Source organism: Kogia breviceps, chromosome 18 (genome assembly GCF_026419965.1).
Source record: "Kogia breviceps isolate mKogBre1 chromosome 18, mKogBre1 haplotype 1, whole genome shotgun sequence".
Taxonomy (NCBI): Eukaryota; Metazoa; Chordata; class Mammalia; order Artiodactyla; family Physeteridae; genus Kogia; species Kogia breviceps.
The window spans coordinates 513,351-538,504 of record NC_081327.1 but is presented as its reverse complement, the minus strand read 5'-3'; the positions used below and the strand labels follow the sequence as shown (position 1 = coordinate 538,504).

The 25,154-nt window shown below is 43.7% G+C and overlaps 1 long non-coding RNA gene across 3 annotated transcripts in view; it reads right to left on the bottom strand.

Annotated features, from left to right (window-relative positions):
- Positions 1 to 19,941, bottom strand: part of LOC131744841 (uncharacterized) — a 32,199-nt gene extending 12,258 nt beyond the window's left edge. The window contains exons 1-5 of one of the 3 annotated variants that reach the window (XR_010837875.1): positions 19,768 to 19,941; positions 16,659 to 16,788; positions 15,921 to 15,991; positions 3,225 to 5,840; positions 2,302 to 2,431 (exon numbers count right to left, since the gene is read on the bottom strand). This is a non-coding gene — a long non-coding RNA (uncharacterized lncRNA). Of the gene's footprint in view, positions 1 to 2,301; positions 2,432 to 2,943; positions 5,841 to 15,920; positions 15,992 to 16,658; positions 16,789 to 19,767 lie in introns of those variants that run through there. The other 2 variants (XR_010837876.1, XR_009332202.2) reach the window with 2 other exon arrangements.
- Between the last annotated feature and the right edge of the window lie 5,213 nt (positions 19,942 to 25,154).

The window sequence follows — 25,154 nt, the reverse complement described above, 5'->3', positions numbered from 1 at the left end:
AAACTCTGTAGATGCTCAAGCGTGAGGAATACACCCCAGTGTAGGGAAACTTGTTATAGGACACAGGCCTTATACACAACAGATCTCCTTCAGGGAGTCCTGGCAACACACTGGCACCGGTTCAAACGTCCCCACCCCCAACCCCTGGGGACCCTCGTGAAAGGGACTGGGTTGACCACAGACATCTGGTTGGGCGATGGGAGAGCAGAAGACACTGAGAACCCCATTAGGTTCGAAAGGAATTTGGAGGCTGCTCTGACCCCTTCAAGTTAAAGCCTCCTGGGTAAATGTTTCTGGGATGCCGGATTCCATTTCTAGGAATGCATGGTTGTAGGTTGCTCAACATGGGAGGATCCCCTTCTAAGCCAGAAGAAACAGCTCTGGAGTGTATCCTTAAGAACTGGACATTTTTAGGGGCTTCCCTGGTGGCACAGTGGTAAAGAATCTGCCTGCCAATGCACGGGACACGGGTTCGAGCCCTGGTCTGGGAAGATCCCACATGCCGCAGAGCAACTAAGCCCGTGCACCACAACTACTGAGCCTGCGCTCTAGAGCCCGCAAGCCACAACTACTGAAGGCTGCACGCCTACGGCCATGCTCCGCAACAAGAGAAGCCACGGCAATGAGAAGCCCGTGCACTGCAATGAAGAGTAGTCCCCCCCTCACCACAACCAGAGAAAGCCCATGTGCAGCAACGAAGACCCAAAGCAGCCAAAAATAAATAAATAAAATTTAAAAAGAAAAGTCCACAAATAACAAATGTTGGAGAGGGTGTGGAGAAAAGGGAGCCCTCCTACACTGCTGGTGGGAATGTAAATTGGTGCAGCCACCATGAAAAACCATATGGAGGTTCCTCAAAAAACCTAAAAATTGAGCTACCATATGATCTAGCAATACCACTCCTGGGCATATATCTGGAGAACAACATAATTCAAAAAGATACATACAACCCAGTGTTCATAGCGGCACTATTTACAATAGCCAGGACATGGAAGCAACTTAAGTGTCCATTAGCAGATGAATGGATAAAATGTGATGCACACACACACATATACACAACACATACTCACTATGGAATATTACTCAGCCATAAAAAAGAATGAAATCATGCCATTTGCAGCAACATGGATGGACCTAGAGATGATCATACTAAATGAAGTCAGAGAAAGACAAATATTATGTATCACTTACATGTGGAATCTAATGAATAATAAAAATGAATCTATTCACGAAACAGAAAGAGACTCACAGACATAGAAAAAAAAACTTATGGTTGACAAATGGGAAGGGGGGAAGGGTGAACTAGAAGTATGGAATTAACAGATACACAACAATATATATAAAATAGTTAAGCAACAGGACCTACTGTAGAGCACAGGGAACTATATTCAATATCTTGTAATAACCTACAATGGAAAATAATCTGAGAAAAACAAACAAAAAATATATATATAACTAAATCACTTTGCTGTACACCTAAAACTAACACAATATTGTAAATCAACTACACTTCGATAAAATTAACATTAAATTTAAAATAAAAATAAAGAGGGACTTCCCTGGTGGCACAGTGGTTAAGAATCAGCCTGCCAATGCAGGGGACATGCGTTCAAGCCCTGGCCCGGGAAGATCCCACATGCCACAGAGCAACTAAGCCCGTGCGCCACAGCTACTGAGTCTGTGCTCTAGAGCCCACGAGCAACAACTACTGAAGCCTGCGCGCCTAGAGCCCGTGCTCCACAACAAGAGAATCCACCGCAATGAGAAGCCTGCACACAGCAACGAAGAGTAGCCCCCGCTCGCCACAACTAGAGGAGGCCTGAGCACAGCAACGAAGACCCAACGGAGCCAAATAAATAAATAAAGTAAAATACAATAGAATTTTCAGAGGCGGGTCTTCAAGAACAGACCACGGTCCACATGAGTAGTGACCATGTCAGTGATGGCAATTCCTGGCACAGGCAGGCATGATGAAATGTCAGCTAGAGGAAAAAGTTAGAACCTGGTGTACACAGGTGCCTTGGATCTGGAGAGTTACCTGGCCGGGGCAAGGCCAAACAAGGGGGGTCCATTAAGGTGACTGCAAAACCTCTGCCTCTGACACCTTCCACATGACACCACAGGAAGCAGGTGTTGGGGCCGCTCAAGGAGAGCAGAAGGCAGTGCTCACACATCATCCCAACCAACCACAGCACCAACCCAGGGAAATGGAAAAGGAAGCAGTATCCGTGGTCCTGATGAGAGGACAGAGCTGCCACTGGGGAAAGGGGAAGGACACGAGGGTGGATCTGAGGTTCTTACCCAGGGAGGCTGTAAGTGCCAAGTCCTCCAGCTTCACATCACGATACAGGCACCTCCAAGACTCATCAAGGAGACCCCATTCCTCCCTGGAATAGGTCATAGCCACATCTTCAAAGGTCACGCCGTCCTGCTACGATGGTGACAGATGAAATCACAAACAGCCCCACTCCCAAGGAGCCACAATCCATTCTCCACCAGCCCACCCACCCCCACGTCTACCATATGCCCACCCTCCTCCCAACCTCCCCAACTCAGAGAAGAAACCAGGCCCTGGTACCACTGGTGCCTCTGTCTCCTCAGGGGCCCATTGATCACTGGGCAAAGGCATCAGCAGCAGGAGGCACGTGGGCAATTAACAGCTAAGCTCTGGGACAAGCATAGAAGGATGTACCACCTCCACAGGCTACTGCCCGAATGGGGCCAGTTATGTAGTTTCCAGGGCAGTGCCCTAGACCATCAGATGTGCTCCTGTCTGAACGCACATCCCTCACAGCCCCATGCCCATGGCCACCAGCATCAGTGCCCCTTACTGTAGGCATCTTATTACTCGTATTTCAGTCACCTCCTCCTAACCCCACTGGTGAGGGTATAATTCCCACCCTAAGGGTGTGGCCAAACACATGACCCCTGACACTGGCCAGATGCAATCAACAGCCATTTATTATCCACATATTAACATGTGGGAGACAACACACAAGGCCATGGGAAGGCCACACACTGGCGGAGTGAACAACCAAGGGCTGTGGGATGCAGTCTCTGTGGGATCGAGAGGGTACGGTGCCCTGCTTCCCACAAGAGGACATGACTGGCTTGTTTAAATGACTCTGCAGGCTGGTAGGGAACTGAAACTCACTACAAAGGGATAAGCAGGAACTGTGCCTGCTCCCTTTGATAAAAAGGGTTGTAAGGTTAGGAGACATTACCTGTGAGAAGCATGTGGAGGGAAACTTGCACCACGGCCATTTGAGGGCATCCTTGTTTCACCAGATGTCAAGGCAGCATATCTACTGGCCTAATTTTAGAACTTACAACACAACTTAGCAGACAGCATCCAGAATATCCTTGACAAATTCAGAGAGGATCCAGTATGACTACAGACTTCCCATGGTTCCTGTTAGCAACCAGAGCCTCAAATCACTCCATGCAGGTCTCATTCAACTCCTTGGCTCAGACGCAGCCACAGAGAACCATGTGTGGATCTCAGCTACCCATGGTCCTATCTGCTTTTTCTGCACTTGCTGTGCCCTCAGAAATCACACCCTTCCTCTGTCCATCCAACCATCATTCAAAGCCCAGCCCCACGGATAACACACCCAGGTCTGGTGACTCACAGATGACTGAATTTGCCCCTGATCATATGCACCTGGCTGAATGAAACATCCTACACTCCACCAAAGTCCTCACAAAATCTTGGTGAGTCCATAAAATGGTGAAAAAGCACAAGTTTCAGCCTGAGTATATCTTTAAGTATGCACAATTTATGGCAAGGCAATTAGTCAATCCTAATTTTTCATGGATTCTGTATTTGTAAATTTGCCTACCTGCCAAAACTGGAAACCCCCCAAATCAATACTTACATTTTTACTTATTCACAGACATGTGGAGACACAAAAAATCCGAGTCACCCAGTGTACGTGAGATACACAAGATGATGCTCTGCCTTCTCTTTGCAGCTCTCAAACTGTAAACAAGCATTCTTCCCATGATGTATTTAGTGCCCCATTTATGCTTCTTCTTGGTGGTTTTGTGGCCCAAAATGGCCTCCAAACCTGGCGCTTATGTGCCGCCTAGAGTTCCTAAGCCCAAACAATGTGGCTTAAAGAAAATACATGTTGGGTAAGCATTGTTCAGGCATGAATCACAGTGCTGTTGGCCATGATTTCAGTGTTAACGAATCAACAGTATACAGTAAATGAGTTGTCTTTAAACAGAAACACACGGAAAACCATGTTATGTACTGACCAGTTGACAAAAATGTTGTGACCAGGAACCTAATTCCAGATTTCCCCTAGGAACAACGGCTCTATATTCACTGATTCAGTGAATTAGAGAACAAGACTAGCGTGAATGACAACTGATTGTACTTCAGTAAAGCTGTTTAAAAACCAAAGGTAACTCTTAAAATTTGTAACTTCCTAATTATTTCACTATGCTTTACTATTCTATACATTCTCAGGGTTATTTGTGTCTACTATTATCAGTGGCAAAAACAGAATACAATGTGGTACCTTCTTTGCATCTTTGTTTCTTTTCAGGCTGCCACAACAAAATACCACAGACTGGGTGGCTTAAAGAAATGTATTTTCTCCTATTTCTAGAGGCTGGGAGTCTACGACCAAGGTGCCATCAGGAATGGTTTCTGGTGAGGCCTTTCTTTCTGACTTCTAATCAACCACCTTCTTGGTGTGTCATTAAATGGCCTTTCCTCTGTTCATTAATACAGCGAGAAAGTGAGCACCTTCTGGTGCCTTGTCTTCTTCCACGGACACAAGTCACACTGGATTAGGACCCCGTTCTTACGATCTCATCTGTCCTTAGTTATCTCCTTATAGGACATACCTAAACACAGAGTTACACTGGCTGTTAGGCTTTGAACATATGAATCTTGAGGGATACAATTCAGTCCATAACAGACTTACCTATATTATGTAAAGGCCTTTAGTCCTTGTGAACATTCTGGCATTTTAGGAGATGGGGGTTGAAGATAAAGGACTTTCCATTCACTGCACTCATAAGGCCTTTCTCCAGCGTGAATTCTCTGGTGTCTAATGAGGCGAGAGCTCTGGCTAAAAGATTCCCCACGTTCACTGCACTCATGGCTTTTCACCACGGTGAACTTTTCGATGCATAAGGTTGTACTTCTTGCTAAATAATTTTCCACCTTCCCCACACTCATAAGGCTTTTCTCTAGTGTGAACTCTCAAATGCTCCCTGAGGCTACAGTTTTTTCTAAAGGATTTCCCACACTCACAGCACCTGTAAGATCTTTCCCTCTTGAGGACTCTGGTGCTGAACAAGGGTGTGTTTGGGGCTGCAAGCTTTCATACACTCTAGCCGGTTGTAATGGTTGTTTACACTGTGGAAGGCCACCACACACTCTGCTCCACTGTTTGACTTCTCCCTGGTGTGAGTGACCTGTTGCTGAAGATGTCCCGAGCTGGCCAGAAAGTCCTTCCCAACCTCCTTACAGGTAAAGGATTTCCCTGACACATGGAATTAGCAGCTCTTCAAGAACAAGGCTCTGCTCATGCTGCTTTTGAAGCATTTCTCTCCAACATGCTGCTTGTGCAGCTGATAAAGGTCTGCAGTGAGAGGAAGTTGTTTTCCACATGCCCCACACATGTGCAGTTTCTGCCTGTGGTATGTTTCCTGGTGTACAACCAAGTGCAAACTGTCTCTCAACATGGGTCCACACATCTCACAGAGGTGGGCCTTCTGGGGAGACAGACCTGCTTTGAGAGTCCTATCCTGTGGCATTACTTTGGCAGAAATGCTGTGCTCAGAAGATGCTTCCTTATCCTCCACTCCACACCAACAACCTGAAAGAAAGAAATGCTGGTGAAGTGCATGTTGATTCTGGTGAAAAGGGTAACCTGTAGAAGTGTGGGGGACAAACCCAGGAACAATCAGTGGGATTGTTCTGGGGACCAAAGAGTTGGGTACAGGTTGAGAATGGGTTGCTTAGCAGAACTGGGCCTCTAAAGATCACAGAACAGGGGAGGACTCACGAAGTTAAATACACCACCACTGGGTGTGGCACAGGGAGGAAAGGGTCTACAATTCCTTCCTTTGGAAACAACTCTCTCCAGAGATCTGGTCTTCTGCTGACATGGGTGTGTTAGGTAGAAGAGTGTGTTCAGGCCCAAGAAAATGCAATTGCAACAGAGTAGCTGGTGTTCAATGACTGATTAAGAATACGTGTGCAGGACTTCCCTGGCAGTCCAGTGGTTGGGACTCTGCATTCCAATGCTGGGGATGTGGGTTCGATCCCAGGTCGGGGAGCTGGGATCCCACATGCCTTGGGACTGAATGGCCAGAACATAAAACAGAAGCAATACTGTAGCAAATTCAGTAAAGACTCTGAAAATGGTCCACATCAAAAAAATCTTAAAAAAAAAAAATACGTGTGCATGTTATGATGCACGTGTAGAGGCCAATGTCAGAGAGTACTTACAGGTGAAGCAATGAGAATGGTGAGTGATGTGTACCCCACAGATGTGGTGAACATCCCTGAGCTGGAAGAGCAGAAGTGACAAATAGCAGAGCTGACAAGTTGGCAGTGTCAAGAATGGGAAAGGAAAGGCATTAGGCTGCCTTTGTCAGCAGCACCAAAATACTACTCAAACAGAATAGGTTTCTGTATGATCTGAGCACACCTCAGACATCGTGCCTCCCCTAGGGCTAGGCTCCCATGGAATCCATACTGCTATAGCTGGATTTACGCTACAAACTCAAGTGTTTATGTCCCTGCAAACACCATATGTTGAAATCCTAACCCTCAATGTGATGGTAGTAAGAGGTGGGGGACTTAGGCAGGTGATTAGGTCATGAGGGTGAAGCCCTCACCAATGGGATTAGTGCCCTTGTACAACTGACCCCAGAAAGCCTTCTCATTCTCCTTCTGCCATATGAGGACACAGCAACAAGGAGGCCATTTATGAATAAGGAAGTGGGCCTCACCAGACACTGAAACTGCCAGTGCCTTGATCGAGGACTGTCCAGCCTCCAGACCTGTGAAATAAATGTTTGTTGTGTAAGTACCAGCCTATGGTAGTTTGTTATAGAAACCTGACTGTACTAAAACAGAAATTGGTTTGTGAAGTGGGATGCTGCTTGCAAGAAAAACCTGAAAAATAAGAAGTGGCTTTGGATCTGGGTAATGGTCAGAGGCTACCAAGAGTTTTGAGGTGCATATATGCAAAAGCCAACATTGTCAAGAATGCTAAGTAATTCTGGTAAGAGCTTAGGAAGAAAAGAGGGGAGTTATAGAGAAAGTTTCCATCTTCTTAGATGATGATGAATCATGAACAAAATGTGCAAAGAAATATGGATAGTAAATGCTATTCTATTCTGATGGTCTCAGAAAGAAATGAGGAACATGTTATTAGACAAGGAACACTGAAGATCCTTTTTATAAAGTGGAAAAGAATTTGGCTGAATTTTGTTCATGTTCTAGTGTTTTATAGAAGGTAAAATGTTTGAGCAATGAAATCTGATATTTAGCTGAGAAAATTTCTAAACAGTGCTGCAGAGCAGCTTGGCTCCTCCTGACTGCTTAGAGTAAAATACAATTAGAAAGATGACTTGAGGACGGGATTGTTAAGCAAAAAGGAACCAGAACTTAAAGATCTGAAAAACTCTCAGCCTATCCATTCTGAAAAGAATGAGAAAGTGTTTTCAGAAGAGAACACTAAGACTTTGATAAGATTAGCATGCATATGACCCAGGAACCTCATGTGCCATCTCAAAAATTATCCCCCTTAAGGTGATCAGGGACCCTCATGGCTGCCACCCCCACCACAGGCCCAAAGAGCAAGGGTCAAGGGAGAGCAACATGACTTCAATGGGTGGGGTCACCTATCTGGGTCAGGCACACCCCAATGTTCCTGCTCCATGCCTCACAGTGGGGCCCCGGAAGAGAGCTATGGTGTGCTCGGTGGACACATGGGGCCAGGGATTCCCAGAGCTGTAGCACCTGGACCCAACAACAACAGAGCCACCAGCTAACAGTGCCAGTCTGAGAGCCACCGTCATGAGATCCCAATCCAGGAAAGCAGCAGAGGCAGGAATGCTCCCCAGTGGGCCTGGAGGGCAGAGCACTGAACCACAGAGGATTATTCTTGAGGCTTAAGGTCCAAAGACATTTGCCCCAGTAAGCTTTGGACTTACTCAGTACCTATCACTCCTTTCTTCCATCCCTTTAGAAAGGGAATTGCTTCATTCTGGGATGGGAATGTCTACTTCATGCCTGTTCCACCACTATATTTTGGAAACACATAACTTGTTTGGTTATATAGGTTCTCAGTTGGAGAGAGATCTGTTGCAGGGTAAACTGTATTTCAAGTCTCACCAATATCTGATATAAATGATATTTAGATGAGACTTTGGAATTTAGAGTTGATGCTAGAACTAGTTAAGATTTGGGGGGCATGTTTGCTGGCCCTGCAAGGTGGAAATGGTGGCATATTAGGTTTTCGTTTTGTTTTTTTTTTCCTTTCTGCCCACAGGGTTTGGGTTTCTGGCTGGGAATCAGGTTTCTGGAAATCTTTGTGGAAAATTAACGGTATATGCCATATCTGTCTTCAATAGGGCTAAAAGGAGCCCAAGCTCATTAACCAGCTGAAAAAAGGCAATGATGGAATAGACCCTTGCTGAGATTTAGACTGGAGAGGTTGTGGAAGTGGGGCTGGATCAGGATACAAAGAGAAATATGGGGGAAGAGAGAAGTTACTGAGAAGAATCAAGAGATCCTAGCATTCTTATTTGCTGTGTGATCCTAGTCAAGCAACTTATTCTCTTTAGGAATTTTTTTATAAAATTTGACCAACAGGACCCACCTCACAGAATTACTGAGAAGAAAAAAATGAGAATTCTATAAACCTGAAGAGTAAGCTTTGAGAAAAATCATCAGAAGAAAGGAAATTGTAGAAATAAAATTGGAAACATCCAGAATCTTGATGGTGTGCCAAACCAAATGTCAACTGGAGCTCAACCAAAAACTAAAATGAGCAAACCAAGGCCCAGGAAAACCATGTGTCTGACAGGGTCTTGGTGCTCCGGCCTGGTGTCAGGCCTGAGCCTCTGAGGTGGGAGAGCCGAGTTCAGGATATTGAACCACCAGAGATTTCCTGGCCCCACGTAATATCAATTGGCGAAAGCTCTCCCAGAGATCTCCGTCTCATCACTAAGACCCAGCTCCACCCAGTGGCCAGCAAACTGCAGTGCTGGATGCCCCATGCCAAACAACTAGCAAGACAGGAACATAACCCCACCCATTAGCAGAGAGGCTGCCTGAAATCATACTAAGTTCACAAACACCCCCAAAAAACACCACCAGATGTGGTCCTGCCCATCAGAAAGACAATATCCAGCCTCACTCACCAGATCACAGGCACCAGTCTCCTCCACCAGGAAGCCTACACAAACCACTGAACCAACCTCACTCACAGGGGGCAGACACTAAAAATAACAGGAACTACAAACCTGCAGCCTGCAAAAAGGAGACCCCAAATATAGTAAGTTAAATAAAATGAGAAATCAGAGAAACATGCAGCAGAAGAAGGAGCAAGGTAAAAACCCACCAGGCCAAACAAATGAAGAGAAAATAAGCTGTTTACCTGAAAAAGAATTCAGAGTAATGATAGTAAAGATAATCCAAAATCTTGGCAATAGAATACAGAAAATACAAGAAACATTTAACAAGGACCTAGAAGAACTAAAGAGTATGCAAACAATGATGAACAACATGATAATTGAAATTTAAAATTCTCTAGAAGGAAACAATAGCAGAATAACTGAGGCAGAAGAATGGATAAGTAACCTGGAAGATAAAATAGTGGAAATAATTACCACAGAGCAGAATAAAGAAAAAAGAATGAAAAGAATTGAGGACAGTCTCAGAGACCTCTGGGACAACATTAAATGCACCAACTTTCGAATTAGAGGGGTCTCAGAAGAAGAGAAAAAGAAAGGGTCTGAGAAAATATTTGAGGAGATTATAGTTGAAAAGTTCCCTAACATGGGAAAGGAAATAGTCAGTCAAGTCCAGGAAGCGCAGAGAGTCCCATACAGGATAAACACACCGAGACACATATTAATCAAACTATCAAAAATTAAATACAAAGAAAAAAATAGTAAAAGCATCAAGGGAAAAGTAACAAATAACTTACAAGGGAATCCCCAATAAGGTTAACAGCTGAAACTCTGCAAGCCAGAAGCGAGTGGCAGGACATATTTAAAGTGATGAAAGGGAAAAACCTACAATTAAGACCATTCTACCCAGCATGGATCTCATTCAGATTTGATGGAGAAATTAAAACCTTTACAGACAAGCAAAAGTTAAGAGAATTCAGCACCATCAAACCAGCTTTACAACAAATGCTGAAGGAGCTTCTCTAGGCAGGAAACACAAGAGAAGGAAAAGACCTACAAAAACAAACCCAAAACAATTAAGAAAATGGTAATAGGAACATACATATTAATAATTACATTAAATGTATATGGATTAAATGCTCCCACCAAAAGACATAGACTGGCTGAATGGATACAAAAACAAGACCCATATATATGCTGTCTACAAGAGGCTCACTTCAGACCTAGGGAAATATACAGACTGAAAGTGAGGGGACAGAAAAAGATATTCCATACAAATGGAAATCAAAAGAAAGCTAGAGTAGCAATTCTCATATCAGACAAAATAGACTTTAAAATAAAGACTATTACAAGAGACAAAAGAAGGACACTACATAATGATCAAGAGATCAATCCAAGAAGAAGATATAACAATTGTAAATATTTATGCACCCAACACAGGAGCAACTCAATACATAAGGCAACTGCTAACAGCCAGAAAAGGAGAAATCAAAAGTTAACACAATAATAGTAGGAGACTTTAACACCCCACTTTCACCAATGGACAGATCATCCAAAATGAAAATAAATAAGGAAACACAAGCTTTAAATGACACATTAAACAAGATGGGTTTAATTGATGTTTATAGGACATTTCATCCAAAACCAACAGAATACACTTTCTTCTCAAATGCCCATGGAACATTCTCCAGGAGAGACCATATCTTCAGTCACAAATCAAGCCTTGGTAAATTTAAGAAAACGGAAATCTTATCAAGTATTTTTTCCGACCACAATGCTATGAGACAAGACATCAATTACAGGAAAAGAACTGTAAAAAAAAAAAAACACATGGAGGCTAAACAATACGTTACTAAATAACAAAAAGATCACTGAAGAAATCAAAGAGGAAATAAAAACATACTTAGAAACAAATGACAATGAAAACACGACCACCCAAAATCTATGGGATGCAGCAAAAGCAGCTCTAAGAGGGAAGTTTATAGCAATACAAATCCTACATCAGAAACGAGAAAAATCTCAAATAAACAACCTAAACTTACACCTAAAGCAAATAGAGAAAGAACAAAAAACCACAAAGTTAGCGGAAGGAAAGAAATCATAAAGATCAGATCATTAATAAATGAAAAAGAAATTAAGGAAACAATAGCAAAGACCAATAAAACTAAAAGCTGGTTCTTTAAGAAGAGAAACAAAATTGATAAACCATTAGCCAGACTCATCAAGAAACAAAGGGAGAAGACTCAAATCAACAGAATTAGAAATGAAAAAGGAGAAATAACAACCAACACTGCAGAAAAACAAAGGATCATGAGAAATTACTACAAGCAACTATATGCCAATAAAATGGACAACCTGGAAGAAATGGACAAACTCTTAGAAAAGCACAACCTTCCAAGACTGAACCATGAAGAAACAGAAAATATAAACAGACCAATCACAAGCACTGAAATTGAAACCATAATTAAAGATCTTCCAACAAACAAAAGCCCAGGACCAGATGGCTTTACAGGCAAATTCTATCAAACATTTAGAGAAGAGCTAACACCTATCCTTCTCAAACTCTTCCAAGATATAGTAGAAAGAGGAACACTCCCAAACTCATTCTACGAGGCCACCATCACCCTGATACCAAAACCAGACAAAGATGTCACAAAGAAAGAAAACTACCAGCCAATATCACTGATGAACATAGATGCAAAAATCCTCAACAAAATACTAGCAAACAGAATGCAACAGCACATTAAAAGGATCATACACCATGATCAAGTGGGGTTTATCCCAGGAATGCAAGAATTCTTCAATATATGCAAATCAATCAATGTGATACACCATATTAACAAACTGAAAAATAAAAACCATATGATTATCTCAACAGATGCAGAAAAAGCTTTCGACAACATTCAACACCCATTTAAGATAAAACCTCTCCAGAAAGTAGGCATAGAGGGAACCTACCTCAACATAATAAAGGCCATATATGACAAACCCACAGCCAATATCATTCTCAATAGTGAAAAACTGACACCATTTCCTCTAAGATCAGGAAAAAGACAAGGTTGCCCACTCTCACCACTACTATTCAAGATAGTTTTGGAAGTTTTAGCCACAGCAATCAGAGAAGAAAAAGAAATAAAAGGAATCCAAATTGGAAAAGAAGTAAAACTGTCACTGTTTGCAGATGACATGATACTATACATAGAGAATCGTAAAGATGCTACCAGAAAACTACTAGAGCTAATCAATGAAATTGGTAGAGTAGCAGGATACAATATTAATGCACAGAAATCTCTTGCATTCCTATACACTAATGATGAAAAATCTGAAAGAGAAATTAAGCAAACACTCCCATTTACCATTGCAACAAAAAGAATAAAATACTTAGGAATGAAACTACCTAAGGAGACAAAAGACCTGTATGCAGAAAACTATTAAGACACTGATGAAAGAAATTAAAGATGATACAAACAGATGGAGAGATACACCATGTTCTTGGGTTAGAAGAATCAACATTGTGAAAATGATTCTACTACCCAAAGCAATCTACAGATTCAGTGCAATCCCTATGAAACTACCAATGGCATTTTTCACAGAACCAGAACAAAAAATTTCACAATTTGTATGGAAACACAAAAGACCCTGAATAGCCAAAGCAATCTTGAGAAAGAAAAACGGAACTGGAGGAATCAGGCTCCCGGACTTCAGACTACACTACAAAGCTACAGTAATCAAGACAGTATGGTACTGGCACAAAAACAGAAATATGTATCAATGGAACAGGATAGAAAGCCCAGAGATAAACCCACGCACATATGGTCACCTAATCTTCAATAAAGGAGGCAAGAATATACAATAGAGAAAAGACAACCTCTTCAATACGTGGTGCTGGGAAAACTGGACAGCTACATGTAAAAGAATAAAATCAGAACACTTCCTAACACCATACACAAAAATAAACTCAAAATGGATAAAGATCTAAATGTAAGGCCAGACACTATAAAACTCTTAGAGGAAAACATAGGCAGAACACGCTATGACATAAATCACAGCAAGATCCTTTTTGACCCACCTCCTAGAGAAATGGAAATAAAAACAAAAATAAACAAATGGGACCTAATGAAACTTAAAAGCTTTTGTGCAGCAAAGGAAACCATATACAAGATGAAAAGACAACCTTCAGAATAGGAGAAAATATTTGCAAATGAAGAAACTGACAACGGATTAATCTCCAAAATATACAAGCAGCTCCTGCCGCTCAACAGCAAAAAACCAAACAACCCAATCGAAAAATGGGCAGAAGAGCTAAACAGACATTTCTCCAAAGAAGATATACAGATTGCCAACAAATACATGAAAGGATGCTCAACATCACTAATCATTAGAGAAATACAACTCAAAACTACAATGAGGTATCACCTCACACTGGTCAGAATGGCCATCATCAAAAAATCTATAAACAGTAAATGCTGGAGAGGGTGTGGAGAAAAGGGAATCCTCCTGCACTGTTGGTGGGAATGTAAACTGATACAGCCTCTATGGGGAATAGTATGGAGGTTCCTTAAAAAACTAAAAATAGAACTACCATATGACCCTGCAATCCCACTACTGGGCATATACCCAGAGAAAACCATAATTCAAAAAGAGTCATGCACCACAATGTTCACTGCAGCTCTATTTACAATAGCCAGGACATGGAAGCAACCTAAGTGTCCATCAACAGATGAATGGATAAAAAAGATGTGGCACATATATACAATGGAATATTACTCAGCCATAAAAAGAAATGAAATTGAGTTATTTGTAGTGAGGTGGATGGACCTAGAGTCTGTCATACAGAGTGAAGTAAGTCAAAAAGAGAAAAACAAATACCATATGCTAACACATATATATGGAATCTAAAAAAAAAAGTTTCTGAAGAACCTAGGGGCAGGACAGGAATAAAGATGCAAACGTAGAGAATGGACTTGAGGACACAAGGAGGGCATAGGGTATGCTGGGACAGTGTGACAGAGTGGTTTTGACATATTTACACTACCAAATGTAAAACAGATAGCTAGTGGGATGCAGCCGCATAGCACAGGGAGATCAACTCGGTGCTTTGTGACCACCTAGAGGGGTGGGATAGGGAGGGTGGGAGGGAGATGCAAGAGGGAAGGGATATGGGGATATATGTATAGGTATAGCTGATTCACTTTGTTGTACAGTAGAAAGTAACACAACATTGGAAAGCAATTATATGCCAATAAAGATGTTAAAAAAAAAAAAGAAAAAAAGACTTTGGGGGCTGTTGGAATGGATAAATGTATTTTGTATGTGAGAGGACATGAATTTTGGGAGCCAGGGGTAGAATGCTATAGATTAAATGCTTGTGTCCCCCCAAAATTCGTATGTTGAAATCCTAATCCTCAATGTGATGGTATTAGGAAGTGGGGGTCTTTGGCAGGTGATTAGGTCATGAAGGTGGGGCCATCATAAATGGGATAAGTGCCCTTATAAATGAGACCCCAAAATGCTCTCTAGCCCCTTCCAACATATAAGGACATAAAGAGAAGGTGGCAGCTATGAACAAGTAACAGGGCCCTCACTAGAACAGGACCATGCTGGTGCCTTGATCTTGGACTTTCCAGCCCACAGAACTGTGAGAAATCAATTTCTGTTGTTTATAAGCTGCCCAGTCTGTGGTATTTTGTTACAGCAGCCTGAATGTATTAAGACAGATAGGGTTAAACATGTGGGTAAAAGGGTTTGGTAAGCTACTAAGCAACACACTAATGTAATGTATTATGTAATCATAATTTCTGCCCTTTAGCTCCCTCTCTACCTTTTAAACTGTTTCCTAAAATGCAGGTTTAAAAATTTAGTGTCAGGGCTTCCCTGGTAGCGCAGTGGTTGAGAGTCCGCCTGCTGATGCAGGGGACATGGGATTGTGCCCCGGTCCGGAAAGATCCCGCATGCCGCGGAGCAGCGCCTGTGGGCCATGGCCGCTGGGCCTTCGCGTCCGGAGCCTGTGCTCTGCAGTGGGAGAGGCTACAACAGTGAGAGGCCCGTGTAACACAAAAAATAAAATAAAATAAAATTTAGTGTCAGGATATAGTTCCTAGAATGTGAAGATCACTGTGCTCTACAGATCTAAAGGAGAATGAGTTTTGTTACTCATTTAAGCACTCCAGGTTGCAAGTGCTAAGGCAGGATTTGGAACCCTGAAGTCCCTAATGGGATTTGTGGGTGTTGAGGCCATAGATCCTTGGACAAGCTGCTTCTCCTCTGTGAGACCCAGTTTCCTGGTTATTAACCATTTTTCCCATAATCTATGCTTGGCATCTTTGCTGAGAGAGGCCATGTTTAGAAGTAGGATCGGGTAGAGGATGGAGGCTGTGAATGGAACCACACTGTAAAGCAAGACCCAACTGTTCACCAGAGGCTCCAGGAGAGGACTTTTTTGTTTTATGTCCTCATGGAATGTTGTCCAAATCTTGATAAGTTGTTAAAGAGAGGCAAATCATCCTAGGGGAGTAGACAGTAAATACCTATTCTTTTCGTAGAAAAAAAGGAGGCTCTTTCCACAAGGCCAGTGCCTTGATCTTCAACTTCCCAGACTCTAGAAGAGTGAGAAATAAATGTTTGTTTAACCATCCAGCCATGTTAGTTTGTTATAGCAGCACGAACTGACTACAACAATTTATTTCCATTCTGTGAACCACCCAGGGCTCTCCACCCCACCCCCAAGATGAGCAACTACATGGGACCTGGGTGATGGAAGTGTTAAGGGCAAGACAAGACAGATGGCATTCAGGACTGGCCCGGAATACTGATAGCCCACAGGAAAGAAAACTATTACAAACAGAACTTTGGGGGAGGCTCTTACAAGAACAGAACATGATCCATACAAGTAGTGACTATGTCAGTGATGGTAATTGCTGGCACAGGCAGGAATGAGGAAATGTCAACTAGAGAAAGTTAGACCTGGGTCACACAAGTGCCTTGCATCTGGACAAAGTCACCTGGCCAGGGAGAAGGCAAGTAAAGTAGGACTCAGGATGAGTACAAGACTCCTGACCTTGCATCCTTCCCTGGGAGTCTTCAGGAAAGCAGGTGTTGGGCCTGCTCAAAGAGAGGAGAGGGCAGTCCTACTAACCACAGAACCTACTTAGGAAACTGAGGAAGCAGTACCCACAGTCCTGATTTGAGAAGGACATAGCTGGCCCTGGGGAAAGGGAAAGGGCAGAGACTATCTCTGGGCACAGGGGTAGGTTTGAGGGTCTTACCCAGGGAGGTTACAAGTGCCAAATTCTCCAGTATCACATCTTGGTACAGGCATCTGTGAGGCTCATCAAGGAGATTCCATTACTCCAAAGAGAAGTACATGGCCACATCCTCAAAGGTCACATTGCCCTGCTAAGATGACAGAAGAACCAAAAGTAGTCCACTTCTGAGTCACAATCCCTTCCTCCACACGTCTATTCCATGCCCACCCTCCTCCCAAGCTCCTTAACTCAGCGTTTTGAGAAACTAGGCCTTGGCACCACTGATGCCATTGTGTCTTCATGTGCCCATTAATCACTGGGTCCAGGAGGCAGGTGGACAAACATACAGTTGACCCTTGAACAACACAGGGTTGAACCACAAGAGTCCACTCATACTTCGATTTTTTTCAATAAATAAATACTACAGTACTCAGGATCTGTGTATAGGTAGGTTGATTCAGCAGTTGTGGAACTACAGATACAGAGGGCCTCACTGTAAACTTTTATGCAGATTTTCGAATGTGCAGAGGGTTGGTGCTCCTAACCCCTTGTTGTTGAAGGGTCAACTATATCTAAGCCATGGGCCTGGCATAGAGGATCCAGTGGCTCATATTACCCTAGTATTACCAAAGTCTCAATACCAGATCCTGGAACCTTCAGGTATACTCCCTAAGTTCACACCACTCTTTAGAATGCACATCCCTCACATCCCTAGATTCCACGGCCACATGCCCACGGCCACCACCACCTTAGGGCCCAAACCATAGGCATGTCCTTGGTCTCCCCACATTACTCATGTCTTAATCAACACCTCTTCACCCCACTGTTGAGGGTGGAATACCCAGTGTATAGTTATGGAGACAGCCAAACATGTGACATTTGACACTGAACATATGAGATAGACAGCAGTTTATAAATCACATATACTCACAGCCTGAGAGAGGAGGACACACCACACTACACAGGGCCACATGGAGGTTGTACTCCAGAAGACAGGCTGTACACTGGGGGCTGTGGAACATAAGCTTTGTAGTATCAAGAGGGAGAAGTGTTCCTTGGTTCCCATGGGAGGATGTGATAGGCTTTGTGCAAAATTCCATGGATAGGTAGGAACTGAAACCTGCTACAAAGGGATGAACAGGAACTGCTCTGGTCTCCTTGCTCAAAAGGGGGTATCTGATAGGAGCAGAGTGGGGAGGGCAACTTGCACTGAGGACGTTTGAGCCATCCCATTTTCTACCACCCATGTTAAGGCTACCCATAATGGGCCTATGCTGCAATTTGGCAAATGACATACAGATTATGCTTGACATAGTTAAACACAATCCAGTATGATGCCAGACATCCCATGGCTTCCACTAGCAGTCACAGCCCCAAAACTTTCCATGAAGATCTCCCTGCCTGGCTCAGTTCCTTAACTCTGACTTAGTCACACAGAATCACACGTGTATCTCAGACATACATGGCTCTCCTCCACTTGTGTGCTTCACTTGCTGTCCCCCTACCACTCACAACCTTCCTCTGTCCACCTACCCTTTGTTCAAAGAACAGCCCACAGGTGGCCTACCCCAGGCCTAGTGACTCTCACATATGACTACATTTGCTCCTGACCTTATCCTCCAGGCTGAATGAAAAACAAGCTCCATGGGCTTCCCTGGTGGCACAGTGGTTAAGAATCCGCCTGCCAAAGCAGGGGACACGGGTTCGACCCGTAGTCCAAGAAGATCCCACATGTCACGGAGCAACTAAGCTCGTGCACCACAACTACTGAGCCTGTGCTCTAGAGCCCGTTAGCCAAAACTACTCAGCCCACATGCTGCAACTACTGAAACCTGCGTGCCTAGAGCCCGTGCTCCACAACGAGAAGCCACTGCAATGAGAAGCATGCGCACTGCAGCGAACAGTAGCCCCCACTCAGCCCCTGCTCGCCACAACTAGAGAAAGCCTGCGTGCAGCAACAAAGAACCTACTCAGCCAATAAATAAATAAATAAATTTATTTAGTTTTTAAATACAAGAGAGAAACAAGCTCCACCGAAGTCCTCACAAAATCCTGATGTGTACAGAGTGGTAAATAAGCACCAGTTCTGGCCTCAGTGTCATCTCACTTCAATTGCTACTATGACTCTGCATACATCTCATGTCCAGTCTTTTCTTGGGAGCCTTGGCCAGCTGCCAGACAATAATCTCTGAGAGCCTCCCCAATTCCTTTTCCATCACCCCAGCTGGGACTCAAGGACTGGGGAAGTAGCACTTAAGAGTCCCAAGATACCACAATCCAGAGAACATGTGATTCAGTGTGAAGCCCAACGAGGGAATGGGACACCTTCCACTTGACTGAGTTGGTTCCATAAGCAACCATGGAAACGTGGAACAAGTGATGAGTCTATGGAGGGGTTTGATGGGCTCAGGTTTCCATGTACCCCTGCCTGGCCCTGAAGTCTGGGATAGCTACTTAATCTCTGACCCTCAGTGATCAGTTCGCCTTTTACAAGGTGTCCCTGTGCCTGTCACCCTCCCCCACTTGCCACCACACTGTCAGAAACACGGCCCCACCAGAAACCTAGCAGGACCCTGAGGGGCTCCTGGGTACAAAGCCTTTCTGTGTCTGGCGTTTCTTGTTTGTAGATCAAGGGATACGCATAACAATATCCTTGAGCTCTACTGCAGAACTGCAGAACTAAAACCCCCAACAAATAGAAGATGCTAACTACTTGATGAAGCATTCTTCAGAGAAGATCAGGAGACCACCTGAGGCCAGATTAAAAGAATGCAAGCCCTGCTCACACCCTAATCCTTATCAACAACCCCGCTCTTCAACTGTTGCTCTAAAACTCCTCACCAAATTCCCCCAGGGTTGGGACAACACGTTTTCGGGGAACGAGCCCACTGTGTCCCCCCTTGCCTGGCAAAGGAATAAAGCTATTATTTTCTGCTTCACCGAAAACTGTCTCCGAGATTCGATTCGGCACCTGTGTACAGAGGCCAAGCTTTTGGCATCACATCCACGGCCGCCTCATCGTCCTGGACACCGGGTCCTGGGCTCCGAGCAAGAGAGCAGGCGCCCCGCACTGGGGGCTTTAGTGTCTGCTGGGGTGAGGGCAGTGAGGTCCCGAAGGACAGGCATCTACCTGAGGCGGGTCCCTCAGCACCACCGCTGCCACTGAGGTCTGTTGTCCTCGGGGAACAAGGCCTCTTCTCGGACCTTGTTGGCCGTCAGGTCGGTCCAAACCCAGAAGTCCGGAACCAGAACAGACCCACCGCAGTTAAAATGGCCGCCACGAGAAGGAAACCGGAAGTCCCTCCCTTATGAATTGCACCTGATACGGAAAGGCCCCTTTTATGAGACTTTGATTGGCTGAGTGGCGCTGCCGCCCGTCGTGGAGCGTTCTGGGTAATGTAGTTCCCGCAGAGCCACTGGCCGAGTGTGAGGATTCTGCCCGCCGACCTCTAGTAAAGAAGGCAGGAAAAACAAACAAAAAAAAAGGCAGAGCTCCGCTGCCAGGGGCGCTGGGAAATGGTGCGTCTGGGTTCCCGGGCAGAGGAGGGACTTAGCTCCTTCTTGAAGAGGCCATACTGAGATTTCTGGGGAGCCCTTTCTGCAACTGATCGTGCAGGTGTTTGGAGACGTATTAGTTTGGACTCCCGGGAAGCTCAGCATGCTCTGAGAGGCTAAACAAATTCTTTCAGACGCTCCTAAAGGCTACAGATACAAATGAACCTGTCATTCCATAGAGTCACAAAAGTTGTGTTCCCGGGTAGAGGAAACTCATAAAAATTATCGTATGCAATTCAAGCGTCAAAATTATAAAAATTCAACCATGTTTAGGAATTCAAAAAATTATCTTTAACAATCATACGGCAATGATCATAGATAGACAAAAATAAATTAACTATGTAAGTCTGAAGTAACTGCTCTGAAACAAATTGAGATATAAATCTACAGTAAAAAACAAACACAGGGACTTCCCTGGTGCCGCAGCGGTTAAGAATCCGCCTGCCAATGCAGGGGAGATGGGTTCGAGCCCTGGTCCGCGAAGATCCCACATGCCACGGAGCAACTACGCGCGTGTGCCACAACTACTAAGCCTGTGCTCTAGAGCCCGCGAACCACAACTACTGAGCCTGCGTGCCACAACTACTGAAGCCTGCGCCCCTAGAGCCCATGCTCCGCAACAAGAGAAGCCACCGCAATGAGAAGCCTGCGCACTGCAACGAAGAGTGGCCCCCGCTCGCCGCAACTAGAGAAAGCTTGTGCAGCAACGAAGACCCAACGCAACCAAAAATAAAATAAATTAATTAAAATAAATAAATAAATATGGTCTGGGGACTTCCCTGGCAGTCCAGTGGTTAAGACTCCACGCTTCCAATGCAGGGAGTGCAGGTTCGATCCCTGGTCAGGGAACTAAGATTCCATGTGCCGAGTGGCGTGGCCAAATAAATAAATAAATAAATAAGGTCTGCAGCACTGAAGTACACAAATGGTAAAATATGAATTTAGACCTCCTCTTCAAACTATACACAAATATTAGTTGCCAGTAAGGGCACTGGTAGATTCCAAACCTTGGGGCAGCTGCAGGGAGATTGCAGTCCTTCCTTGCAGGGCAACAAAAAGACTAAGGCAGAGGAATGCAATAGAATGTTTAATGCCCTGAGAAAAATCGGAGCAAGGGTGGAGAGTGAGACTATTAGGGAAATCAAGACATTTAAATGCAGCATAGGGACTTCCCTGGTGGCGCAGGGGTTGGGAGTCCACCTGCCAATGCAGGGGACATGGGTCCGGGAGGATCCCACATGCCTCAGAACAGCTGGGCCCAAGCGCCACGGCTACTGAGCCTGCACTCTGGAGCCCGTGAGCCACAACTGCTAGGCCCATGTGCTTGGAGCCCATGCTCTGCAGCAGGGAGAGGCCACTGCAGTGAAAGGCCCAGGCTAGCCTCAACTGGAGAGGGCCTGCACGCAGCAGCAAAGACCCAATGTAGCCGAAAATTAATTAATTAATTAATTTTTTAAAAAAAGACTAAACGGCTTTCAATCCTACTTTTAAAAAATATAAAAATAAATGCAGCATACTGTATATGGTAGAACTGGTGAAACACACACACACACACACACACACACACACACACACACACACACCAGGGAAGATGCATGTCTGGAAAAAATCTGAGAAAGCCTGAAGCCTTCACACTGGGTTGATTAGTAAAGGTCTTTCCCTGCATGGAGCCAGCCCCTAAAGACTTGGACAGGTGGCTTAATGTAACAATTAAGAGAGCGACAATCCCATCACTTTTGCATAATCACAAGAGTGACATCTGTCATATTCAAAGACCCACACTCAAGAGAAGGGAACTACACAGCTGTGTACACCAGGGGTCAGGAGTCTTGGGGCCACCTTAGAATTCTGCCTGCCTCAGTGATTCTTGCTAAGACACATCTGTCTGAGAACATTCATGCTCTTCTCATTTGCTTGATACTTGATAAAAAGCAGTCCAGGGATTTCCCTGGCGGTCCAGTGGTTAGGATTCAGCACTTTTGCTGCGTTAGCCCAGGTTCAATCCCTGGTCGGCAAACTAAGATTCTGCAAGGTGAGGCCAAAAAAAAGAAAGAAAGAAAGGAAAAGAGTGTATATATGTATATATATATATATATATATATATATATATATATATATATATATATATATATATAAAACTGAGTCATTTTGCTGTACAGCAGGAATTAAAACAATGTTGTAAATCAAATATAACACTTGTCTCTTGAGTATTGGTCTTTTGAGTGGTGAGCAGCTGAACTTGGGTTTGGTACCAGCCTCAAGTTATACTAATCTTTTTTTTCAACATTTTCATTGCCCCCAAGAGAATCCTCCTACCCACCAACCATCTTTCCCTTTTCTCCCCTCCCTGGGCACCTAGAACCACTTATCTACTTTGACCCTCTATGGATTTGCCTATTCTAGGTATTTTGTATAATTGGAATCATACGAGTGTGGACCTTTTGTGTCTAACCGCTTTTACTTAGCATAATGTTTTCAAGGATCATCTATGTTGTACCATGTGTCAGTACTTCTATCTTTTTTCTTGCTTAATAACATCCCACTCTATGAAGAGACCACATCTTGTTAATTTATCAGTTGATGGACATATGCAGTGTTTCCACCTTTTTGCTCTTATGAATAATGCTGCTATGAACATTTGTGTGAGGGTTTCTCTTGTGTGCAGGTCCATATATTTTCAATTCTTTTGGATATATACCCAGGAGTGAAATTGCTGGGTCAGGTAGTGACTCTATGTTTACCTTTTCGAGGAACCATCAGACTGTTTTCCACACCAACAACACCGCTCATATTAAATCCTGCCCCTTTTGTGTTTCCACAGCTCTCGGTGACTCCCCGCTTACAGCACTCAGTACATCTGGCAATGCTTTGTAGCTCTTTGCCCGCAGACCTATTTCCTGCACCAGGTCCCAGATCCCTAAAAACAAAGGTTATTGTCTGCTGTCATATTCATTTTGACATTTTCAGTCTTGTTATACGTAAAATGGAAGCGAGCTACTGGAATTAACAGATAATGTCACTGGGGAAGCTTTGTTTCATGAAAGTGGCTTCCTCACATGGTCTGGGAGACTTACCCGAAGAAACTACTGGTTAGGAGTGAGAAAAGAAAATCCTGACAATTTCTCTTTCACACTTATGAAGGTGGATTTTTTTCTTTTCCAATTAAGTTGTATTTATTCATAAACTCTAAGAACTAGGAAGCAAGATTGCTATATCATATGAATTTGTTTCCTGTTTTTACGTCTGGTGTTCTTCCTTTAGAGTGCTCTTGCACAAGGTTCTCCAGGAGCAAGTCATGCTCACATTCCGTCATCTGTCACTGTCTCCTCCACACTGGCTGGCATGCCCTGCCTCTTTTTCATTTCCTTTCACAGATGTCCCGGATTTGCACTATGTATAGCATCCTTTATTTCCACTTCCTTTACCAACTTTTGCTCTGTGTTCAATCTCTTCTTTTCCATATATTTTCTTCTTTTTGATCTAATGACTAAAATGTAGACATAAAATTATTTAGATACTAATAAATCAGGAATTAGAGACAAAAGAAGTGAGGAAATATATGGGGAAAAAAAGGAACAAACAATGGAATTTTCAGACTTTCATGAATGTTATTTGTCTGATAAGGATGGTGAAAATTGCATTTTGAAATGATTTTCCCACTTTCTGGATTCAAGCTTTATAAATATCCAGTTTTAGAAATTTATAATATTGTAAATCAACTATACTTCAATTTTTAAACATTTAGAAAAGTTACAATTCAGTGCAATGAAAAGACATTAAAAAATATTTTCTAAGAGTACAAGGGTGGTCTGCCTCAGTAAGCATCAATTATCTCTCTACTCTTGGCCTCTCAGCCTCTCTCTATCTCTGGGGTGGTTAGAGAGCAGATCCATGCAGCAGATGCTTAATAGTGTTGAATCAGACACTGCAATCTACATCGTTTTGCTCTGGAATTTTTTTAAGCAAGTACTGAAGAATCTCAGAACTTCTACAAAATCAGGTTTCTATGAGCATATATGTTGTTCTCTCCTCACAAGGATTTGCAGGGGTAGCGGGCAATTCTCACTGGGGCGTCTCTGACCTGGGGGTCGTAACCTCTGTTTCGTGGGCCTGCATCCCATTTCCACATCAGACTGAGGCAGACAGCGCAGGAGGGCATCTGCCTGTCTGTGGTCAAAACTCGGCAACAACACGACATTGATAAGTATGTTTAAGGGAAATGTTGAGTCCAGGAAAAGTCTTGTTTCCTGAACTGTCTTTTCAGTCCTTGGAATTGCCTTGCAAAAGGAATCAACCAACCACACAGCTGTTTGCCCCTATGTGTAATTTGATGAGAACGGCTCATTCCTGCATGTGTAGCTGTAAATATTCATTAGCTTTGCCTTTGAAAACCCAACCATCATTGTCAGCTCAGCTTCCCTTGGATTTTGGATCTGACAAGAAAAGCTGGTTGACCCTCTGCCTGAATGAATGAACTTTTCCAGTTCCTTCTCACTCTCTGGAAGGAGGTGCGTGGACTCATCCTGGCCCTCATCCTCAGAGCCCTTCTCTTCATCTCCTAATAATGGCATCTTGACATTTTTATAGAGTGATGCAAGTTTTTGTTTTTCCTCAGCCTGTACCAGTCGACTGGAGGACAAAATAGATAAATTTAAAAGCACAATTTTCCCACTAAATCATCCTGTCTTAATCTTGTGACTTTCTGACCGAAAAGGGGTCACTAGTACACGGGGGAGGAGGCACAAATAGACTTAAACCCAAATAATTATAGAACTCAGATTGGGGCTGACACGCAGAAAAGGGGCGACTGATTTGGAGCCAGGTGACAGGAATGGGGCACTCGGGCTGGGCACAAACCTCCAGGATCAAGTTCAATAACATCTTAATGCAATATTTTACAAAAGAAAAATTAATGCTAACAAATCCATGAGGAACACAATGTCAACATTTTAAATAAAGGTA